Source organism: Mobula hypostoma, chromosome 4 (genome assembly GCF_963921235.1).
Source record: "Mobula hypostoma chromosome 4, sMobHyp1.1, whole genome shotgun sequence".
Taxonomy (NCBI): domain Eukaryota; kingdom Metazoa; phylum Chordata; class Chondrichthyes; order Myliobatiformes; family Myliobatidae; genus Mobula; species Mobula hypostoma.
In genome coordinates this window covers 132,745,984-132,768,814 of record NC_086100.1, presented here as the reverse complement: position 1 = coordinate 132,768,814, position 22,831 = coordinate 132,745,984, and the positions used below count along the sequence as shown (strand labels likewise).

The 22,831-nt window shown below is 41.7% G+C and overlaps 1 long non-coding RNA gene across 1 annotated transcript in view; it reads right to left on the bottom strand.

Moving 5' to 3' along the window:
* Positions 1-3,790: 3,790 nt before the first annotated feature.
* The window catches only part of LOC134344934 (uncharacterized), a 36,138-nt gene continuing 17,097 nt past the window's right edge, over positions 3,791-22,831 (bottom strand). Inside the window, exon 3 of the long non-coding RNA XR_010017568.1 lies at positions 3,791-4,000. This is a non-coding gene — a long non-coding RNA (uncharacterized LOC134344934). The remainder of the gene's footprint in view (positions 4,001-22,831) is intronic.

Below are 22,831 nucleotides of genomic sequence, written 5' to 3'. Positions count from 1 at the left end.
TTGGAATGTCTAATTAGTCCCCATCTCCCCAGTGAAAAGTGGGAATTCTGAGGTAGTAACCGCCCTTACTTTTCTGGCGAATAAATGGAAAAATGCCCAGGTTCAAAGTCCCTGCTACGGTAGGCTCTGTGTATTCTCTGGAATAACGCCCACCCCTAAAGGGGAGGAGGAGTATGAGAATTGGGCGGAGCAGCCCTCTCAGTTGTTAGATGAGTGGCAGTGCTCTGATGATGTAAAACAACAGAGATTGCTTGAGAGTTTGAGTGTGCGGACCACTGACATGGTGAGAGCTGTGAAAACTTGCCAACCTTTAATTACCCTTGCCAATTATCTGGGCGAATTGGAGGTGAGGAAGGACAATAACCCCCTAACTTATATCCTGAACTCGGCAAAATTGGATGCCACATGCCATCAGTGGTTAGCTGCGGTGTCTGCCTATGATTTCAGCCTGAAATACCGTCCGGGAAGCCGGAACATTGATGCTGATGCTTTGTCCTGATGCGTGCATTAAGGATTAGACAGGGATGAGGAGTAGGAGAGTGTTCCTGCCCTGAGGGTGAAGGCCATGTATCAGTTTTCCATCACTGTGAAGGCAGAAGAAAAGGAGAGGCAGGATTGAATGGTGGATCAATTTGGGGCTTCTGATGGCGCCATCCTCCAAGTTTACTGTGACCTGACTGCTCTGAAGACAAATCAGCTGCCGGAATTGAGTTCCGGGGAAGTGGCAGCTGCTCAGCGAGATGATCTGGGCATTGGTACCATTTGATCAGCGGTTGAAAAGGGAGACGTGGCTCAGGCGGAGAAGACAAAACACACGTCGGTCATTACCGAGAGAATGACCTCAGTTGGAGTTGCCAAACCAGATCATATATCAGGTCACGTCACCCCTGGACCAACCTCGGCGTTGCCAGCTGGTTCTGCTGGAGAAGAGTCGGAAGATTGCGTTGAAGTCACTTCATGATGATTCTGGACATTTGGGGGTCGAAAAGACCTATTGATTGCTTAGAGACCGGTTTTACTGGCCTCGAATAAAATCGGAGGTTGAAGAATTCTGCAAGTTGTGCATTTGCTGCATATGGCGGAAGACACTGCCTACACAGGCAGCTCCCTTGTCCCACTTTCAGAGTGCAGGGCCTCTGGACCGGGTGTGTGTGGTTTTCCTGTAAATAGAACCCAATGCCAGCAACACGGTGAATGTCTTAGTCATCACAGACCACTACACCAGGACCAGAGGGTGTCTACAGTGGCCAAAGTGTTATGGGAGAAGTATTTCATTTATTATGGCCTTCCCAGGTGAATACATAATGATCAGGGACTGGATTTCGAGAGCAGATTCATCCATGAGTTATTAGGCATTCTTGGAGTTGAGAAGTCAAGGACCACTCCCTATCACCTGCAGGGTGATCCACAGCCAGAGAGGTTTAATCAGACCCTGCCAGACATGCTCGGGACCCTGGAGATCAGCAAGAAGAGCAGGTGGAGTCAACATATTGGGCATCTGGTTCACAGTTACAACTGTACATGAAATGAAGCTACTGGGTACTCACCATATTATCTGATGTTTGGGAGCAAGGCGAGGTTGCCCATTGACCTTGGTTTTGGGACGGATGAGGGTGACTTACTGCCGAGGACTTATCTGACGTATCTGTCTGACATGAGAAAAAGAGTGAAAAGGGCTTATGAATTAGTTGGGGTCGCGGCTGCCAATCAAAATCAAGGAAGTAAGAGGAGGTACAATCAAAAGGAGAGGTTCTCCCAACTCTTCCTGGGAGACCGGGTCCTCATGAGGAATATCGGGCTGCCTGGGAAACATAAGTTGGCGAACCGACGGCAGCTACGCCTTATGTGGTGGAGAGTCAGAAGCCAAGCCTACCAGTTTTCTGGGTGAAATCAGAGGATGGTAATAGACCTGTCAAGATTCTCCATCGGAACCACCTGCTGCCCCGGGACAAGAGGCGCAGGTAGACCCAGAGCCCAACTTGGAGCCTACGCTTCATCAGAGATCTCTGTGGAAATGCGGGGCGACTGCACAGCCAACAGCAGGAGAGGCTAGGCTGGCCCCCACCACTGAGGGGGATACTGATTCACAGGATGAGGACCTGGATGTGTAGTAGATGTTGCCTTTTGCTAACTCCCCATTGATTGAGGGAGAGACTTCCATCTCTTCTCCCATTGAGTCAGTTGAAGTGGGGGGGGGGTGGGGGCTATCTGTGGACAGCTGGGTTACAGCGGGACCTTGCAAACACTGACAAAAAGAGTTATTTGTTTATGGTCACACATGAGCCATTTATATTGTCTATAAATTGCATGCACAGTAGGAATAAATGAATTATTTAATGTTGTATAAAATAATAGGATCACAGTAATCAATTCAGTAAGAAATGTATTCCTATCATTTTACTGCCTTTAATATCTCAACAAAATCTGACAGATCAAAGTTGATTATATTGATACTTAAAGTCTCCTAATTTTTCAAAACATCCAATAATTTGACATATATAGTATTAACTAAATTTAATAATTCACTAATCATCACATCAAACAATTAATCCTTCTGAAATGTTCAGGTAACAATAGCATCATTTTAATCATGGGTTTCCCTGTTTAGTTACTAGAACAGGACTTTTTTCCCAATAAATTTAGTTTATTTCAGAATGAGCATCATGATGCTTTTTTTTGCTCTAGCCAGCTCTTGGCATAAATCTGTGAAGAAAAAGTCAATAGTGCAAAATATCAGCAATTCAATATGACAAACAATTGATGTTCTTTTTCCCTGTGGATCTTTCAGCTGCTTCTCAAGAGTGCTATCAGTGTGTAAAAGGTCACAAGGCAATAATTTGATGCAATTTATATGAAAATAACTACCCTGCACATTCATTTGCAGATGGATTTCCCAAAATAGGCTTCATGGTTTTAGGTTTTTTAATGAAGATCTTTCCAAGTTGTTTGAATATTTAAGTTGTTTCGGTGTTCATGTCCTTGGATTTAAATGAATTTGCAAGGTCACAGCCTTCTAAGCAGCTCATTGTTGTTTGTACAAATCACTGAACAAGACTGTAATATCAAGCCATACTTAGATATTCAGGAATCAATTAGTCGTCAAATATTTTCCCCTGTTAGGTAAAAGGTTTGATGAAATTTAATAGTCTGTCCATTAGAAAGTTAATGGTTTCACCCATGAAAACAAACAAGCCCTCACATGTACTACAAGAGCAAAGAGAATGTGATTTAGCTGAAAACTAACATTCTGAGCATTTGCAGCAAAATATTCAATATTTGTACTTTCTTGTGTTCTTCTATGAATGTTATATATTTTCCAAATATAGAGATATTTCTTTTAATTTCAATTTGGAAAAAAATTACCACAATTATGATTGGAAATACTTTACTGATTGAGCATTTTAGACCAGTTCCTTGATATTTGTTTGTGTGTCACACAAATCATGATAGTAATAACAATGGGGAGGAATCCTTTTATGAAGCATCCATAAATTGGAAATTCAAGGGTAAAAGGTATGTAATGCATTTAATATTTCAGTAATATTTAAGTAAAATTCTGTTTGATCAATCATTCTTTGTTTACGTAATTCATTACGGGTTATATGTAAGAAGTACGGGAATGGCATGTGTCATTATACCACCACATCATATGTGCATGCCTCACTAAAGTAAAAACAAAGTAAACAGACATCTCCTGGCTCCTTTATTTTTCTTTCAATTAGTTTTGGAGATAAAAAACATAATATGGTCAGCCACTTAAGGTAGGAGACAAGGAATTTCTTCTCTCAGGGCAGTGGGACATGAATCTCTGGATCCTCTAGCACAGAGAAATGAGGCGGCTGATTCATCAATAATATTCAAGACCAACAGAATTTTGAGTGAGAGAGCTTTCATGCTTATGGAGAACAGAGCTGAGCATAAACACAAGAGAGTCTGATAATGCTGGAAATCTCATTTGGGTGGATGCTGCGCGATGTGTCCCCTGTTGCAAATCAGTACCCTGAAATAACAAACAATGCACAATATGCGATTAAACAATTAAGCTTTATAATTCTTGCTTTGACTATATGGTTAGTAAAGAAACAAAAAAAAAAGAAAAAAGGCCCAATCTTATGAAACAGTCTGTTGCGCAATGTTGGAGCTCACTGATAAGTCAATCGTCCACCATCGACCTCCTCTGACTGTCGCTGCCCTTCGAACCCTCGTTCCAAGTCCACCCCATCCGGCGGCCTACCAACTCTCTTCATTCACATTTCCTCTCCTCATCTCTCCCCAGCAAAAGACCGCGAAAATCTCTCTTCCAGACTCACAAGAAAGAACAACAGCATTCTGAACCCCTTTATCTCTAATCATAACCCAAACATTATCCTGTACCTCATTGCCAAATCCTTGAATTTCCTCCTGTTTATCAAGTCTCTCTTGTGTTGAACTTTTTTACGTGTGTTGTGTTCCTTGCATACCACACCCCAGTTGGAAATTCAACTACCACTTAATTTCCTGTTTTCCTCACCACCGTGTGGTGTTGTGTTGAAAGGTGTGGTGAATTTGTCCACCTTTTCCTGTTGAATAAATTGAATAAGCACAGTCCCAATTTTACTATGGACTCTTGTGCTCCTTTGTGATCATTTGCATACAACTTGTACTTTCCTTTTTGTTCTGTGTCCCGATCTCGTATTTCCAGTTCTGCTGTGTGTACCTCCTTGATGTCTGGTAACTTCCCCCTCATTTTGCAGTTGTAGAGAAGTTCAGCAAGACCTTTCCCTGTAGTGGCATGTTCCACATATCTGTACACAGTCACATACTTTCTCAGTTCACATTTCCATTCAAGTCCTTCTGCTTGAGCAATCCTAATCAGTGATGCATTGTGGCACTCCAGTTCACTATTTGCCTGAGCCCATTTTGACATTGTTCTCAGGTGTTTGATTCCATTACTCTCATAATATTCCTTTGAAACAATGTACAGACTGATCTGCTTAGTGTTCAGCTTTTCTACCCCTTCAAACACTTTTGGGTGCTGCAGCTTAAGTGACTCTTTGACATTTGTCACTACTAACACATTTTCTCCTATCTTTAACACACCCAATTTTGTAGCTGTTTCTCTACCTAGGAGTGGTTCACCATTTTCTTTTATCACGAAGAACTTATTTCACATTCAAACACCCCTGTAACCTCCAGTGATGTGCTGGATGAATATGGGTACAGCTTTCTTTTCTTAGGTATATATGAATGGCACTTTATCTTCTTTGACTTAAGTTTTTGTCCCATACGTTTTCAACCAGTATATTACTTCTGACTCCTGAATCTACTATCATACGCAAACTTACACCATGTACACAAAAAGTAATTTTTTTCAGATGACTCAGCCTCATTAACAACAAATGCAAATTCCTTCTGTTCATCCTCAACATTGTTCATTTTTTTGTGTCCTTTATCCTTTTGTCCAGCACATTTTTGCAAAGTTGTCCTTTCCAGTGCATTTTCTGCCTGCCTGTCCATGAGCTGGGGACTTTGGATCTCTACCCAGGTGACCTGTGTTTTCACATCTGTAGCATTTGTATTAGAAGTCTTTCTTATCTCCTCTGTTTTTTTTTGACATGTGTTGAGTCCTCACGGTGTGAAACATGGCTCATAGTCTCTGTCTGGCTCCTTTGGAGTGATATGGCTGACAACTGTCCCTCTACTTTTTCACATTTTCCAGTGTGCGGGCAAGCATTAAGCCCTGTATATTCTCCTTGTAGTATTCTCCGCACATGGACTAAGTTACATTTTCCCACTATGGCACCCCTGATTTGGATGTCTGTGTCAATTCGAAAATTACAGTCTTTTGCTGCCTGCCGAAGGTGAGTAGAGAACTCCTGAACTGTCTCACCTTGTTCTTGGGCAAGCCGATGAAAATGTAGCAGGGCAAATGTAGTGTTGATGTGGGGAATGAAGTAAGCATTCAGTGCATCCACTGCTGCCACGTAGTCTGTGACTTGTCCTGTGTTTGGTAGTGTTGAGAATATATCCTGCACATCTGTTCCTGCAAGGTGCAAAAGTAGTACTCCCCTTCTTTGTTTTGTATTATCTGTTGTGTTGTTGCCACCATCAGTCCTTTACCGCCAGCATAAGGTTCAAATGAGTTGAGCCATCTCAGACCTAGCGTAGCGGCTCTGTAAAACATCGGAAGTTTTGAATCCCAGGTTTCTCCATTCTAATCAACCAACATTTTACTTACTTTTAAAGTCCATATCCTCAGTGCCACGGTTCTGTATTTGCAACCTATCTTAGTACTTAATTAGATAATGCATATATCATGACTCGACGATTCATGCTCTGAACGTGTCTTTATTTCTCATTCTCGCTTCCATGCTTCCTCACATCAGATGTTGTTCTGTCCCAGACTGATGACATCATCACCATACCTGACATGTGTCAAACTACATTAACTGACCTTACCACTTCAATACATGACGCCATCCAATACAATGACCTTATCTTCAAAGAAAATCTACTTCCAGTTGTTTGACATCATTCATATCCACCAGCATCTTTTCTTATATGCTTCCAGAACCTCAGCCATGAATCTATAACCATTAGATATGAGAATGACAATGTACACCTGACTGACCTCTCTTATGTGGTCTGTGGTTTTTCAAAATACTGCTGCCTCTTGTCCTAACCAGCAGTGATTGGGATTCACCCATCGGCCTTGTTCTTACCAATCCTCAATGGGTCATATATAAACCTCAGCTTAGCATTAAAATTCTCTTCTTTCCTATCAAGTCCCTACTAATCTCTCTTTCTTTTTCAATATTTTTATTGATATTATATAACACAAATACAAAATTCATAAGGATACAAGTAAATAATATGAATTACATTACATTCAAATCACAGTAATATGATCACAGTATCCCATATTCCAAATCAATCATGTAGAAAAACAAGATTGAATTATGAAATGAAATAAAATAAAATAATTGTATTTTATTTTTAAAAAATCTACCCCCACTACTGAAATGAGCTGGTTGGTAAAAAAAAAGAGAAGAAAAAAGAAAAGTACCTTACCATATGATATTATAATAATAATGGCTCAGATTCATACTTTAATAATGGTTCAAAGATTATGAAAATAACTCAGAAAGGTTCCCCATAACATTAGAAAATCATGTTTAGAATCAGAAATCGAACAACGAATCTTCTCTAGATCAAGGCACAACATAACGTCAGATAGCCATTGAACATGAGTGGGTGGGGCAGCCTCCTTCCACTTGAGCAAGATCGCCCTCCTGGCCATAAGAGACATAAAGTCCAATACCCGCAAATTAGATGGCTTCAATTTTGTAGCACTATCCTCAACATGGCAGTCAAAGGATTGTGCTTAAAACTGACATTGAAAAGTACAGAAAAAGTTTGAAATACATCTTTCCAAAATGTTTCAAGGCTCCAGCATGTCCAAAACATATACATTAGAGTGGCCACTCCATTATTACATCTATCACAGTAAGGGGAAATATCTGCTTCTATTCTATTATTCTACATACTATTCTCTCTAAGTTCCTTCAGCCACATTATGTGATGTGGATATATCTCCTATGCTCTAACTTTTTACATGTTATCTTTATTGTCCCTGAATTTAAAGGATCCAACATTGACAACTGTGGCTGCAGTTGCCAGGGACCCTTGTACCCATGTTCCTTCCCTATTTCCCACTGCCTTTCCTCCTCTCCTTTTAGACAATCATCAGAAGCTACACATATAACCAACATTTTGAGATTTTTTTCCTTTTATGGCTCATCATCATATTTTTGTGTATGAAAAAAAACGGATTGTTTTTGCTATGAGGAAATTGCTGTGTGAATGGAAGTTGCAAGTGTGAACTGGTTTTCCCCAGAAGGTGGCCATTCACTAAAAAGAGGTGTATCAAAGCTGATCAATTTAACATTGAGTAGTATGAACTTTCTGGCTCAGGACTGGTACTACCAACCATAGGGACCCAAGGACCAGTAAGCTGCAACCAACTGGAATCTCTTGATAGTTTGTGGTCAATGACCCAGAAAATGTACCACCAACCCCAGACCAAAATAAATATTGCCACATGATTAAGGATTATGTATAGTGGCCAAAATGTGAACGTAAATGAGAGGATGCTGCTGAAAGACCTAATACACCAAATGATTGTCTAACATTCTTAACTACATTTCCATAATGCTATTGGTCTTGGTAAGTATGTTATTGGGAAATGAATAAATGATTGAAACCAGTTGCAAATTAATCAACAGCAGATTTCCTATCATGTCAACAATGGAGCATACACATTTTATTTATCTGCCTTATGTTGGATCAAACCATTCTTGATCAAGCTTGCTCATTATGTTCCCCCACCTGTACGTGGCTGAAATCATGATGAGTGCTCGCCTCAGTGCCTCATCCATCACCCTCTACTCCCTCCCTCAACACCCATTGGCCTCGTTGCTCGGCTGCGCAGAAGTCCTGGTCACAGTCCAGGTCTGTTTTAGAACTGTGCATTGAATGGAAAGCGCATCAGCTCCCCCAGCTCAAAATATTTATGCTCCACCCCTGGACTCAGAACTGGCAGAGAAGATACAGGCAAATAGATCAGCAAACAGGAACTTGCCCGTGTTTCCTCAGAAAACTGCCAGTAAATGATCAGTTTATCTTGGACCATTACATGAGTTATGCTGATGCATTTAATCAAAGTAATGTGTATTGTTTAATTTGGGCTTGCAGCCACCTAAAGAATATTCAACATCACAAGGAGATATGAAAAGCTGCTGATTTTTCACAGCAACTTGGCAACTTCTCAAACTCCATTTTGAATCTTGTCTATTGAAGAAGAGCTACCTCAGCAAATTTTTTCATTAAAAATGAATTGTTATGGAGTATGCCTCCACAGAGCCCAGTTTGCCTTAAATAGAGGTCAGCATTACAATGTGGATTTGCTGATGCTGGCTTCCCATACCATGTGCAGGTGTGAGACTAGTAGCTGTATTATAACAAGATGCTTGAATTCACACATGCAAGTTTTTACATGCAGGAGATTTTCTGTGCTGCAGATACTGAAACATCTTAAAGAATACCAAATATTTGGGCGATGTTTTGAAATTCTCATTTCTGCATTTATGCATTTCTCAGCCCCATGAGAATAACTGAGTCATCAACTTGGACAGAATTTTGTTTACACTGCAAAGGCACAAATCCTTTTGCTCATTATTGATAATGGAATGTTCATAGATTCCCTCATTAATGTATAAAGTCCATTAGGTGCACTCTGTTGAAAATGCAGCTCAATCTGTAGTTCCATGATATATATATCTTTATCAAAATAAATAAATTAATACAACAATAGGTAATGATGGATTTTATGTGGCCATAAGTGGCAATGGGATTCTCAAAAAATGTTGCCAAACTCTTTATTATCTACATAGCAGAATGAAATATTACCATATAAATTGCATGTTACTAACATACTGCACGAACATCAAACAAGAGAAAATCTGAAGATGCTGGAAATCCAAGCAACACACACAAAATGCTAGAGAGGCTCAGCAAGCCAGGCATCATCTATGGAAAAGAGTAAACAGTCGACATTTTGGGCCGAGACCATTCATCAGGACTGGAGAAAGAAGATGAGAAGTCAAAGTAAGAGGCGGGTGGAGGGGAGGAAGAAATACAAGGTAGTAGATGATAGATGAAACTGGGAGGGTGGGAGGGGTGAAGTAAAGAGCTGGGAATATGATTGGTGAAAGAGATTAAGGGCTGGAGAAGGGGTAATCTGATAGGAGAGGGCGGAAGGCCATGGGAAAGGGAGGAGCACAGAGGGAGGTGATGGGCAGGTAAGGAGATAAGGTGAGACAGGGAAATAGGAATGGGGAACGGTGAGGACGTGGGGTCATTACTGGAAATTCATGACATCAGGTTGGAGGATACCCGGACGGAATATAAGGTGTTGCTCCTCCAACCTGAGTGTGGCCTCACTGTGACAGTAGAGGAGGCCATGGACTGACGTGTCGAAATGGGAATGGAAAATGGAATTAAAGTGGATGGCAGAATGAACATAGGTGCTTGGTGAAGTGGTATCAAAATCTACATTAGGTCTCACCGATATTCAGGAGGCCATACTGGGAGTACTGGATATAGTAGAGGACACCAACAGACTCACAGGTGAAGTGTGGCACATACTTCAACTTTGTAGAACTACAGTCAAGATCCTTTTGGAAAGTGTTTTCAAAACATGAGAAATCCAACAGAAACTGTTGAATGAAGAGGAAAATATGTCTGGCTTCAGTTGTGGGACGCTTCAAATTTCAATATTGAGAATGTGCTGTCCATGGTCTGGGTGTTTCAAGTGTTTACACGCTGCCAAATTCAGACACACCTATCCCACCCCTGTGCAGCTAATTAATGTTTTTATTTGTTCATCAATGTGGATATCATTAGCAGTGGCCACCACAACTTCCATCTGAACTGTAGCAAGCCATTTTAGAGCACAGATTAGGATCAATGACACTGGTAGGTCTGGAGTCGTACTTAGGTCAGATAGGGGTATCATTGGCTGGTTTCTTTCTCTGTGAAGAACATTTGTGAACTAGGTGTCTTTAATCTTCAGTATAATGGTTGCAGTTTCTTTATTGATCTAATTATTTAATTAAAATTTCTTGCATTAGTGAGATTCAATCTTATATCTCTAGGTTAATGGTCTAGACTTGTAGTACGCTTCCTAACCATTGATTGGCCTTAATTTTTTTGTTTGTATTTATTTGTATTCTCTGTTCCATCCATGGCTTTTTATTAATGTTTGCAAAATGAGTTGATATTGATTATTGAAAGTTTTCAGTCAAAAGGTGTACCCTCTACCAATTTTCTTCTCACTGGCTTTTCATCCATTTCCCATACATCCATTCTCAGCCTGCCCCATCCACCAGACAGCAGAGAGATAGATGTCCCCTGGTTCTCATCTTTCATCCCACTAGCCTTTGCATCCAGGATAGAACCATTGCTCACTATTTCCACCTGTAACAACAGGATCACACCACCTGCCAAATGTTCTCTTCTCCCTTGCTGCAGGAACCACTTCTCAGTAACTCCCTGGTCTCATCAACCCTCCAACTTTGCCCTGCAACTGCCAAAGGTGCAACACTTATCTTTACACCTCCTCTCTCACCACCATCGAAGGACTTAAAAACAACCCTTTCAGGTAAGGTAGAGACTCACATTCACCTCTCAGCCTGGTTATGCATTTGCCACTTGTGATATGGCCTCCTCTGCCTTGATGATACCAAGCATAGACTAGGTGACCATTTTTGCAGAGTACCTGCATTCGGTCTGCAGTGGTCAACCTATGTCAAGTCAAGTCAAGTCACTTTTTGTCATTTTGACCATAACTGCTGGTACAGTACACAGTAAAAACGAGACAACATTTCTCAGGACCATGGTGCTACATGAACAATACGAAAACTACACTGAACTACGTAAAACAACACAAAACTACACTAGACTACAGCCCTACCCAGGAATGCATAAAGTACACAAAACAGTGCAGTCATTACAATAAATAATAAACAAGACAATAGGCACAGTAGAGGGCAATAGGTTGGTGTCAGTCCAGGCTCTGGGTATTGAGGATTCTGATAACTTGGGGGAAGAAACTGTTACATAGACTGCTCGTGAGAGCCCGAATACTTTGGTGCCTTTTTCCAAATGGCAGGAGGGAGAAGAGTTTGTATGAGGGGTGTGTGGGGTCCTTCATAATGCTGTTTGCTTTACGGATGCAACATGTGGTGTAAATGTCTGTGATGGTGGGAAGAGAGACCCTGATGATCTTCTCAGCTGACCTCACTATCCGCTGCAGGGTCTTGCGATCTGAGATGCTGCAATTACCGAACCAGGCAGTGATGCAGCTGCTCAGGATGCTCTCAATACAACCTCTGCAGAATGTGGTGAGGATGGAGGGTGGGAGATGTTTCCAGTTATATGCCATTTCAATTTCCCTTCCCATTCTCACATTAACCCATTTGTCCCCAGTCTTCTCTACTGCCACAGTGCTGCCAAATACAAACTAAAATAACAATGCTTCATATTCCACTTGGATAACCTACAGCCCAATGGCATGAGTATTAATGTTTCTAATTTTAGGGAACCCACTCCCCTAGGTTCCCACTCCCATCAATCCAACCAAGGTCTCTTTCTTTTTGTTCACCAGCCTCTGTCTCAGCATTTCCCTATTCCCAGTCTTCTTCCCCGCTCCACATCTGGAACCATCATCCTCCATCTCCCACCACTACCCCAACCCATCTGGTTCCACCAATCACTTACCAGTCTCTGCGTCTCTCCTCCCTCTCACTTCTCTATGCTGCTCTCTTCCCTCTACACTTTGAGTCCTGAAGCAGGATCTCATCTCAAAATATTGACCGTGCCTTTGTCTCCACAAATGATGTTGAACCAATTTATTTATTCCCACAATTAATTCTTGCTTCAGTTTTTCTCTAACTCTGTAAGTGAGATTAAACTGAAATAGCACTAAGTACACATTCAACATCATATTAATATAAAAGTGTGTTAAATTTATTGCTTCTGTCATAATTTTCTTACAACTTTCCTTCTAGTGGATTAATACTCAAAATACACCAAAAGGCCACTTTATTAGGTAGAGGGGTGGAACCCAGTGTGCTCTTCTGTTGCTGTCGCCCATCCACGTCGACAGGATGTGCACTCAGAGATGCTCTTTTGCATACCATTGTTGGAACAAGTGGTTATTTAAGTTACTGTTACCTTCCTGTCAGCTTGAACCAATCTGTCCATTCTCCTCTAACCCATGGCACGGCCACTTACTGAATATTTTGGTTTTCATGCCTTTTTCTGTAAACTCTAGAGATTTGTGTGTGAAAATCCCTCAAGATCAACAGTTTGTGGGATACTCAAACCACCTCGCCTGGTGCCAGCAATCACTCCATAGTCAAAGGCACTTAGGTCACCTCTTGACCATGTCAGCATGCTTTTAGGTATTGAGTTGTGGCCACATGATTGGCTGATTAGATATTTGCACTAATGAGCAGATGTACAGGTTTACCTAATAAAGTCGTCTCCCTCCATGATTCCCTTGTTCATTCATCCCTCCCCTCTAATCTCCCTTCTGGCACTTATCCTGGTAAGTGGCCTAAGTGCTACAGCTGCCCGTACACGTCCTCCCTCATCTCCATTCAGGGCCCCAGGCAGTCCTTCCAGGCAAGACAACACTTCACCTGTGAATCTCCTGAGGCCATCTATCATGTCTGGTGCTCCCGATGTGGCCTCCTTTACATTGGTGAGACATGCTATAAATTGGGGGACCGCTTCGTCAAGCACCTCCACACCATCTGCTGCAAGCAGGATTTCCTGGTAGTCAAATATTTAAATTCCCATTCCCATTCCCATTCCCCTTTCGATATGTTGATGCATGGCCTCGTCTTTTGCCAAGATGAGTCTACCCTCAGGGTGGAGGAGCCACACTTTATATTCCATCTGGGTATCCTCCAACTTGATGGAATAAATATTGAATTCTCTTTCCAGTAAATAATTTCACCATCCCACCTTTTATCTTTTCCCCACTCTGGCCTTTCATTTCTTCTCACCTATCTATCACTTCCCACTGAGTCCCCTCCTCCTTCCCTTTCTCCGATGGTTCATTCTCCTCTCCTATCAGATTCTTCCTTCTCCAACCTTGACCTTTCCCAACCACCAGGCTTCACCTATCATCTTCCAACTTGCCTCCTGCCCCTCGTTTTTATTTTGGTATCTCCCCGCTTCCTTCTCAGTCCTGAAGAAGGGTCTGGGCCCAAAGTGTCGACCATTTCCATAGATTTCCATAGATGCTGCTTGGCCTGCTTAGTTCCTCCAGCATTCTGTGTGTTGTTCTGGGTTTCCAGCATCTGCAGATTTACTTGTGTTTATTACACAACAGCCTATGACTTTTAAAATGAGTTGAGCACTACTAAGCAATGACTCTGAGTGAATAAATTGCATTGAAAATCATAGAGACAAAGAGCATGTACACAGGCCTATCAAGTCTGCATGAACATCCACCACCCATTTACACTAAGTATTCATAAATCTCCCTACATTCTCATCAGCTCCACCCAGATTCTACTGCCCAACTACGCACTCGGGACAATTTATCGAGGTTAACTAACCAATCTCCTCAAATATTTTTGGTATGTAGGATGAAACAGGATTTCCCAGAGAAAGCATACACAATCACAGGGAGAATGTGAAAACTCCACACAGGACATAGTTGAACAGGGGCTCTTGGTGCTGACCATATAATCATTTTATTCCGAGACAAAGCACAGTAACAGGCCTCTCCAGCCCCACGAGCCCATATCACTCAATTACACTTAGGTGACCAACTATGCCATACCTCTTTGGGATTTGGGAGGAATCTGGAACACTCCAAAGAAACGCATGTGGTCATGGGGAGAATGTATAAACTCCTTACAAACAGCAGCTGGGCCAATGGCACTGTAAGAGTGCAATGCTAACCACTATACTACCATGCCACCTAAAACTTGCATCATCTTTGTGTCAACCATTTCATTCTCATCGTATAGAGCATAAGCATGACACTTGCAGCTGAATATGCTATGACTTTTAAGGCTATCGTCAAAATAATGACTATCTTCTTATTACTTGTCATGCTTGAAAAAACATCACAAGTTGTTTTCAAAAACCCTTGCAAAATACTTACTGCAAAGCTGCTTGAGATAAGGTTTTCACAAAAATGCTTTGTGAGCCACTGTTATGGTGGGACCGTGAGCTATACTTAATTTCTAGGTCATACCAGAAGTTGCAGAAAATGGCCGAGCACATTCATGCAGATGAACAACTGATAAGTGTGGATAAGCCACATGTACACTACAATGCATCACACACAAAAACATATGTACAATTTATTTATATCTTTGTGCACAGATGCATGTCACTCTTTTCTTAAAAAATGTTCCATGTACGCACCGCAATTACAAGTTCAGTCTTTTCACTGGCTTTCTCTTTGTAATTGTATTTTGTCACAAAGATTCTTGATTTGGGGAGTGTGCAATATCTAAAATCAGTCACTGCTGACATCTGCTAATTCCACATAAACTGGATGACATGCCAGTAATTGGAATGGTTCATCATTGGCGACTTTATTTGAGAATCATTGTAATAATCACATATAATCTAACCTTTTATCTGCCTTTTGATCTTACTACTTTTGCAATGCAAAGTTTCTTCAGAAATTAAGAAGGAGGCATAAAACTTATTTGAAATTGTTTTATTGTTATAAGAGCAAAGGACAGAAGAGAAGGAGCAAGATAAGAGAGAACAATGAGAGGCAGACACAGGAAAGAGCAGTAAACAGCAGGGGGAAAGAGAAAGACGAAGATAGTGTTGTCTTCTTATACAAGAGTACTCATAACATTTGGATCTTTAATTTTCTTAGACAATCCTTGCCCAGTATGTTAGTGAATCTGTTACATCACTATCACAACTGGCAATTCTATTTACTGGTAGTTACAACACACATTAGTTTACAATAGTATTGAGACATACATGCATGTTGAGTTTTGTGTTGGGGTCATATGGTTAAAAGTCCTGTTGCATCTGCCTCTACCTATGATATTAGAAATTAATGGTCCATTGATACTTATTTCCATAAACTGCTCATTTTTTTCTAATCTAATATCGAACTCTTAGTACTTCCCACCATTTTCACTCATATCGTGATGTTATAAAAGTCTAGTTCTGTACCATCAGAATCAGCTCGGATCACTTCAATCTTCATGTTTCAATCATAAAGATCATGAAGGTCATCAATGCATGGAGCCGAAAGATATGGGGGTGTTTGTAAATGGATTTTTTTTGTATCTGTATTTACTCGGGAGACAGACAGAGTCTATAGAAATGAGGCAACACAGCAGTAAGATGATGGACTGTATACAGATTACAAAGGAAGAGCTGTTTGCTGCCTTGACTTAAATTGGGTTGGATAATTCCTCAGGCTGACAAGGTGTTCCCTCAGAGCTTGTGGGAAGCTAATGCAGAAATTACGGGAGCCCTAACAGAAGACTTTAAATATCTTTAGTGACAGGTGAGGTGCTGAAGGATTGGAGAGAGCAATGTTATTATGTTATTTAAGACTAAGTCAGGAAATTATAGGCTGTTGAGCCTGACATTAGGAGTGGGTAAGTTATTGGAAGGTATTCTAAGGGACCGGATACACAAGCATTTGGATAGACAATGGAGAGTCAAGATGGTTTTGTGTGCAATAAGTCATGTCTAACGATGTTATAGAGTTTTTCAAGGAAGGTACCAGGAAAGGCAGCGGATGTTGTCTACATGGACTGAAGCAAAGCATTTAACAAAGTCCCACATGGGAGGATGGTCAAAAGGTCACTCAGCATTCGAGAAGAGGTAGAAAATTGGATCAGATATTGGCTTTGTGGCCAAGCCAGAGAGTGGTAGTATATGATTACCTCTCTGACTGGTGGCCTGTGACTAGTGGTGTGCTGCAGTGGTCAGTGCTGGGTCCATTGTCGTTTGTCATTTATATTAGATTAGAGTAGATTCAACTTTATTGTCATTGTGCCGAGTGCAGATACAAAGCCAATGAAATGCATTTAGCATCTGACCAGAAATGCAAAGAATAGTATTATTTACAAAATAACTGCAAATAAAAGAAGTGCTACAGTACACAAATATAGAAGTACTGAGACAGTACAATATGGACGCAATACTGCATAGCGCTGTGATGAGAGGTTCAGCAGTGTCACAGCCTCAGAGAAGAAGCTCTTCCTGTGCCTGCTGATGCAGGAGCGGAGGCTCCTGTAGCACCTACCGGATGGGAGGAGAGTAAAAAGTCCATGGTTAGGGTGAGATACATCCTTGATAATGTTTTTTGCCTTCCTCAGGCAGCGTTTATGGTAGATGTTCTCAACGGTGGGCAATTGGGTGCCGATAATCCGCTGGGCAGTTTTCACCACACACTGGAGTGCTTTGTGGTCCGATACAGGACAATTGCCATACCACACTGAGATGCAGTTGGTGAGTATGCTCTCAATGGTACACCGGTAAAAGTCCGTCAGTATCCTGGGACAGAGGTGAGCTTTCTTGATGCTCCGCAGGAAATAAAGGCACTGTTGCGCCTTTTTGATCAGGATGGAGGAGTTCAGGGACCAGGTGAGATCCTTGAAAATGTGGACACCAAGGAATTTGAAGCTTGATACATGCTCCACTACAGCTCCGTTGATGTAGATGGGGATGTGAGTGTGACTCCTGGCATGCCTGAAGTCCACAATGATCTCCTTGGTCTTCTGGGTGTTAAGGGCCAGATTGTTGACGCACACCATGCAGCCAGGTGCTGGACCTCGTCCCGGTAGGCCGTCTCGTCATTCCCTCTGATCAGACCAACCACCGTGGTGTCATCTGCGAACTTGATGATTGAGTTAGAACCATGTACAGGAATGCAGTCATAGGTGAAAAGGGAGTACAGAAGAGGGCTCAGCACACAGCCTTGAGGCACGCCAGTGTTCAGGATGAGAGTGGAGGAGGAGAGGTGGTCTAACTTATCTGATAGGATCTGTTAGTCAGGAAGTCCAAGGTCCAATTGCAGAGGGATACGCTGATACCAAGCTGGTGAAGTTTGGTGATCAGCTTGGAGGGGGTCACAGTATTGAATGCCGAACTAAAGTCAATGAACAGCGTTCTGACGTAAGAGTTGGACCTGTCCAGGTGGGTCAGGGCAGAGTGAAGTGCCGTGGAGATGGCGTCCTCTGTTGACCTGTTGGTGCGATAGGCAAATTGATGGGGGTCCAGGGTAGAGGGCAGACAGAATTTCAGATGTGATAGAACCAGTCTCTCAAAGCACTTTGCAGTGATGGGGGTGAGTGCAACTGGACGGAAGTCATTCAGGCCCGTGGCAGTGGAATGCTTCAGCACTGGCATGATGGTGGCGACCTTGAAGCTTGTGGGGACAACTGCCTGGGCCAGGGACAGATTAAAAATGTCCGTGAAGGCCCCGGCCAACTGCCCTGCACAGACTCTGAGCACATGGCCAGGTATTCCATCCGGACCAGCTGCCTTCCAAACATTCACCCTGCTCAGGGTGGGGCAAACATCAGAGGTGGAAAGTGAGAGAGGCAGTTCACCAGGTGGGAGATCCGCTTTGAAGGCGACATCCTTGTTCTTTCGGTCAAAGTGAGCATAGAAGTAATTGAGCTCATCAGGGAGGGAAGCAGAGCTGGAAGGGGGCACAGTACTAGGTGGTTTGAGTCTGTAATGACCTGTATGCCATGCCACATGCACCGGGGGGTCAACAATCTGGATGATAATGTGGTATATTGGATCAGCAGATTTGTGGATGACAGCAAGATTCAGGGTGTAGTGGACAATGAGGAAGGCTATCAAAACTTGCAGGGGAATCTGGACCTGCTGGGAAAATGGACTGAGAAAAGGCAGATGGAATTTATTGAAGACTAGTTTGTGAGGACAAGCCAGGGTAGAACGAACACAGTGAGTGATAGAGCACTTTGGAGTATGATAGAACAGAGGGATCTGGGAATACAGAAAATAGCATCACAGATAGGTAGGGCTGTAAGGAGAGCTTCTGCCACACTGGCCTTCATAAATCGAAATACTGAGTACAGGAGATTTGATGCTATGTTGAAGTTGTATAAGACTTTGTTGAGGCCAAATTTGATATATTGTGCATAGCCCCGGTCTCCTAGCAACAGAAAAGATACTGTAAAAATATGATTGGAAAGTACAGAGGAAAGTTTCATGAATGTTGCCAGGACTTGAGGACAGGACCTGTGTTATAGGGAAAGATTGAATAGGCTGGGACTTTATTCCCTGGAGTGTTAGAGAATGAGGGGATATTTGATAAAGGTATAGAAAATTATGAGGTGTATAGATAAGCATTAACAAAAGCAGCTTTTTCCACTAAAATTGGATAAGACAAGAATTATTGGACATGGGTTAACGGAGAAAGGTGAGCATGAGATAAAGGGGAGGTTTAAGAGGAGCATAAGGAGATCTTCTTCACTCAGAGGGTGGTGAGAATGTGGAATGAGCTGCCAGTGGATGCTGGTTTGATTTTGACATTTAAGAGAAACTTGGAGAGGTACATAAATGGGAGGTTATGGCGGGCTATAGTCCGTGTGCAGATTGATGTGACTTGGCAGTATAATTAGTTTGGCATGAACTCGATGGACTGAAAGGCTTGTTTCTGTGTTTTAGTGTTCTATCACTCTATGACATTTGCAAAATCTTTCTGTGTTGTTGTTTTGGACAAATTTCCTCCCTCTACAAGGGACCATTGCCCTGGTTAGTTTTTCTAGGTCTGGACCATCAAACTGTCATGTGACACAGGCAACTCTTCCTTACCTTTAACGAACCAATGTGTGGCTATTGCACCATCAGAAAGATATCATATCTTTTGCATTCAGGTTGTACCGATTTTGCTTTAGCAATGGAGCTTCCAACGCTGCCTACTGACCACAAGTTATTGCTATAATTGTACCTGGTGATGAAATAAATTCCTTGGCATTTCTAACTGTTGTTGTAGTTGAGATTGCAATCTTTCAAGGCAGGTCGAAAATAAAATTGTATTTTTAAGCAATTTGGACTGGAACTGTTTGCTATTTAAATCACACGAAACTCTATACTGTGGCTTGCAGTTTAAGAATTTTTTTTAAAGTTACACAATATCCCCTGTTTTTTGATTCCTTGCCTCAGACTTGTACTGTAGTTCTCCAGTAACACACACAAAATGCTGGAGGAACTCAGCAGGTCAGGCAGCATCTGTAGTGAGGAATAAATAGTCGATGTTTCGAGCTGAGATCCTTCATCAGGATCTTGTTTTTCTCTGCTGTTTCCACACATTATTTAAAATAATCCTCCAATCTCTGAATAACTGTGAAAGAAACATTATTCATCCAGATAGGATGTTTTCTGTGGTGCTTCAACAAAAATTGATGAGGGTCAACAAGGACATGCCATAGGAATTTATTTAGCCTCCTGACAATTTGGTGAGCTTTCTTAGCCGTAACGTCAACATGGCTGGACCAGGACAGCCCATTAGTGATATTCATTCTGAGAAACTTGAAGCTCTCAACCCTCACAACCTTAACATCATTACTGTAGACGAGAGTATGTATACCGCCTTCCTTCCTGAAGTCAATGACCAGCTCTTTTGTTTTGCTGACATTATTGTCATGATCCCACTTAAGCTGTCTAACTCCTTTGTGTACTGCATCTCATCATTATTTGAGATTCAGCCCATTGCAGTGGCATAATCTGGAGTTAAAACGGGATCTAGCCACACACTCATGAGTGCACAGGAAGTAGAACAGGAGTCTAAAGACACAACTTTGTGGAGCGCCAATGTTTAGAATAATCGTGCAGGAGGTGTTCCTGCCTATTCTTACCGATTGTGTCTGTTGTTCAGGAAGACCAGGATCCAGTTGCAGAAGAAAGTTTTGACTCTCAGAGTCCAGAGTTTGGTGATTAGTTAGCTTGGAATTATAATACAGAAGGTGGAGCTGTATCTAATAAGCAATACTTTAACGATGGTGTCATTACTGGCCACAAGCCCCAGATATGTCTGTCAACTCGGCATAGATCTATTTCGGTGGATGGCGAAGTGCAATGGGTTGAGGTTGTCTGGGAGGCTGGAATTAACGTGTGCCATGATCAACCACTTTAAACACTTCATGGTGGTAAATATCAGAATCACCAGGCAGTAGTCAGTAAGGCATATTGTTTTCCTCAGGTACCAGGATGAAAGTGGCCTTCTTGAAGCAGATGGGAACCTCAGATCGAAGCAGGGAGAGGATAAAATGTCTGGAAATACCCCCACCAAATGAACTGCCCTTAAATGAATCTAAGGACATAGTCAAGGACACTATCCATGCCAGGTACTTGTTGAGGGTTCACTCTCGAAGACAGTAAGAATATAAGACCATAGGAACAATCCTCTCAACATCTACTCTATCAAGGCCTTTCACCATTCGATAGGTTTAAATGAAGTCACACCTCATACTTCGGCCCAGATCCATCAAATACTCTTTATTTAACAAGTCATTTAATCCTGGAATCAGTTTTGTGAACCTCCTTTGAACTCTCTCCAGTTTCAGCACATCGTTTCTAAGATAAGAGACCCAAAACTGCAAACACTACTCCAAATGAGGCCTCACCAGTGCTCTGTAACATCTCAACATTACATCCTTGCTTACATATTCTAGTCCTCTTGAAATGAATGCTAATATCACATTTCCCTTCTTCACTGCAGACTCAATCTGCAAATTAACCTTTAGTGAATCCTGCACAATGACTCCCAAGTCCCTTTGTGTCTCAGTTATTTGTATTTTCTCTCCATTTAGAAAATAGTCAACCTTTTCATTTTTTCCTACCAAGATGTATGACCACACACTTTCCGACACCGTATTCCATCTGCCATTTCTTTCTCCTAATCTATCTAATTCTTCTGTAGCCTTTCTACTTCCTCGAAGCTATCTGTCCCTCCACCTATCTTCATGTCGTCTGAAAACTTTGCAACAAAGCCATTAATTTCATTATCGAAATCATTGACATCTGATGTAAAAAGAACCTGTCTCAACACAGACCACTGTGGAACTCTACTTGTCACTGCCAGCTAACCAGAAAAGGTTCCCTTTATTCCAACTCTTTGCCTCCTGCCTGTCAGCTGTTGCTTTATCCATGGTATCATCCTTCTTGTAATACCATGGGATCATAGCTTGTTAAACTCACATGTGGTGTCTTGTCAAAGTCCTTCCGAAAATCCAAATACATAACATAAACCAATTTTTTGTCTATCCTGCTTGTTATTTCTTAAAAAATTCCAATAGATTTGTCAGGCAAGATTTTTCCTTGAGGAAACCATGCTGACTATGGCCTATTTTATCATGTGCCTCTAAATAACCTTAGACCTCATTCTTAATAATCGACTCCAACATTTTCCCAACCACTGAGGTCAGACTAATTGATCTATAGTTTCCTTTCTTCTGCATCTTTCCCTTCTTGAATAGTGGTTTGACATTTGCAATTTTTCAGTCATCTGGAACTATTACAGATTCTTGAAAGATCATTACTAATGGCTTTACAATCTCTTCAGCCACCACTGGTGTAAGTGACTTCCCTATCTTCTAACCTTTCAGTTTCCCAAGAGTATTATCTCTAGTAATGGTAACTTCACACACTTCATGACCCTTGACACCTGGAATTTCCACCACTCTGCTAGTGTCTTCCACAGTGAATATGGATGCAAAATATTTATACAGTTTGTCTCCTATCTCTTTGTCCCCCATTATTACCTCTGCAGAATTGTGTTTCCAGTCGTCCGATATCCACTGTCACCTCTCTTTTATACTTCATGTATCTGGAGAAACTTTTGGTATCCTCTTTAATATTACTGGCTAGCTTTCTTTTATATTCCATCTTTGCCTTCTAAAAGACTTTATTAATCAACTTCTGTTGGCTTATAAAAGTTTCCCAATCCTCTACCTTCCTACTAAGCTTTGGTCTATTCTATGTCCGCTCTTTGGCTTTAACGTTTGCTTTGATTTCTCTTGTTAGCCATGGTTGTGTCAGCACCCAATCCAGAATAGCTGAAAGCCTAGTGGGCTCAACCATGAGCTGCTCTAAAAAGCCATCCTGAAGGCACTTTAGAAATTCCCTTTCCTGGGATCCAGCACTAACCTGATTTTCCCAATCCATATGCATACTGAAGCCCCCTGTGACTATTTTAACACTGCCCTTTTGGCAGGGATTTTCTATCTAGAAACATAGAAACATA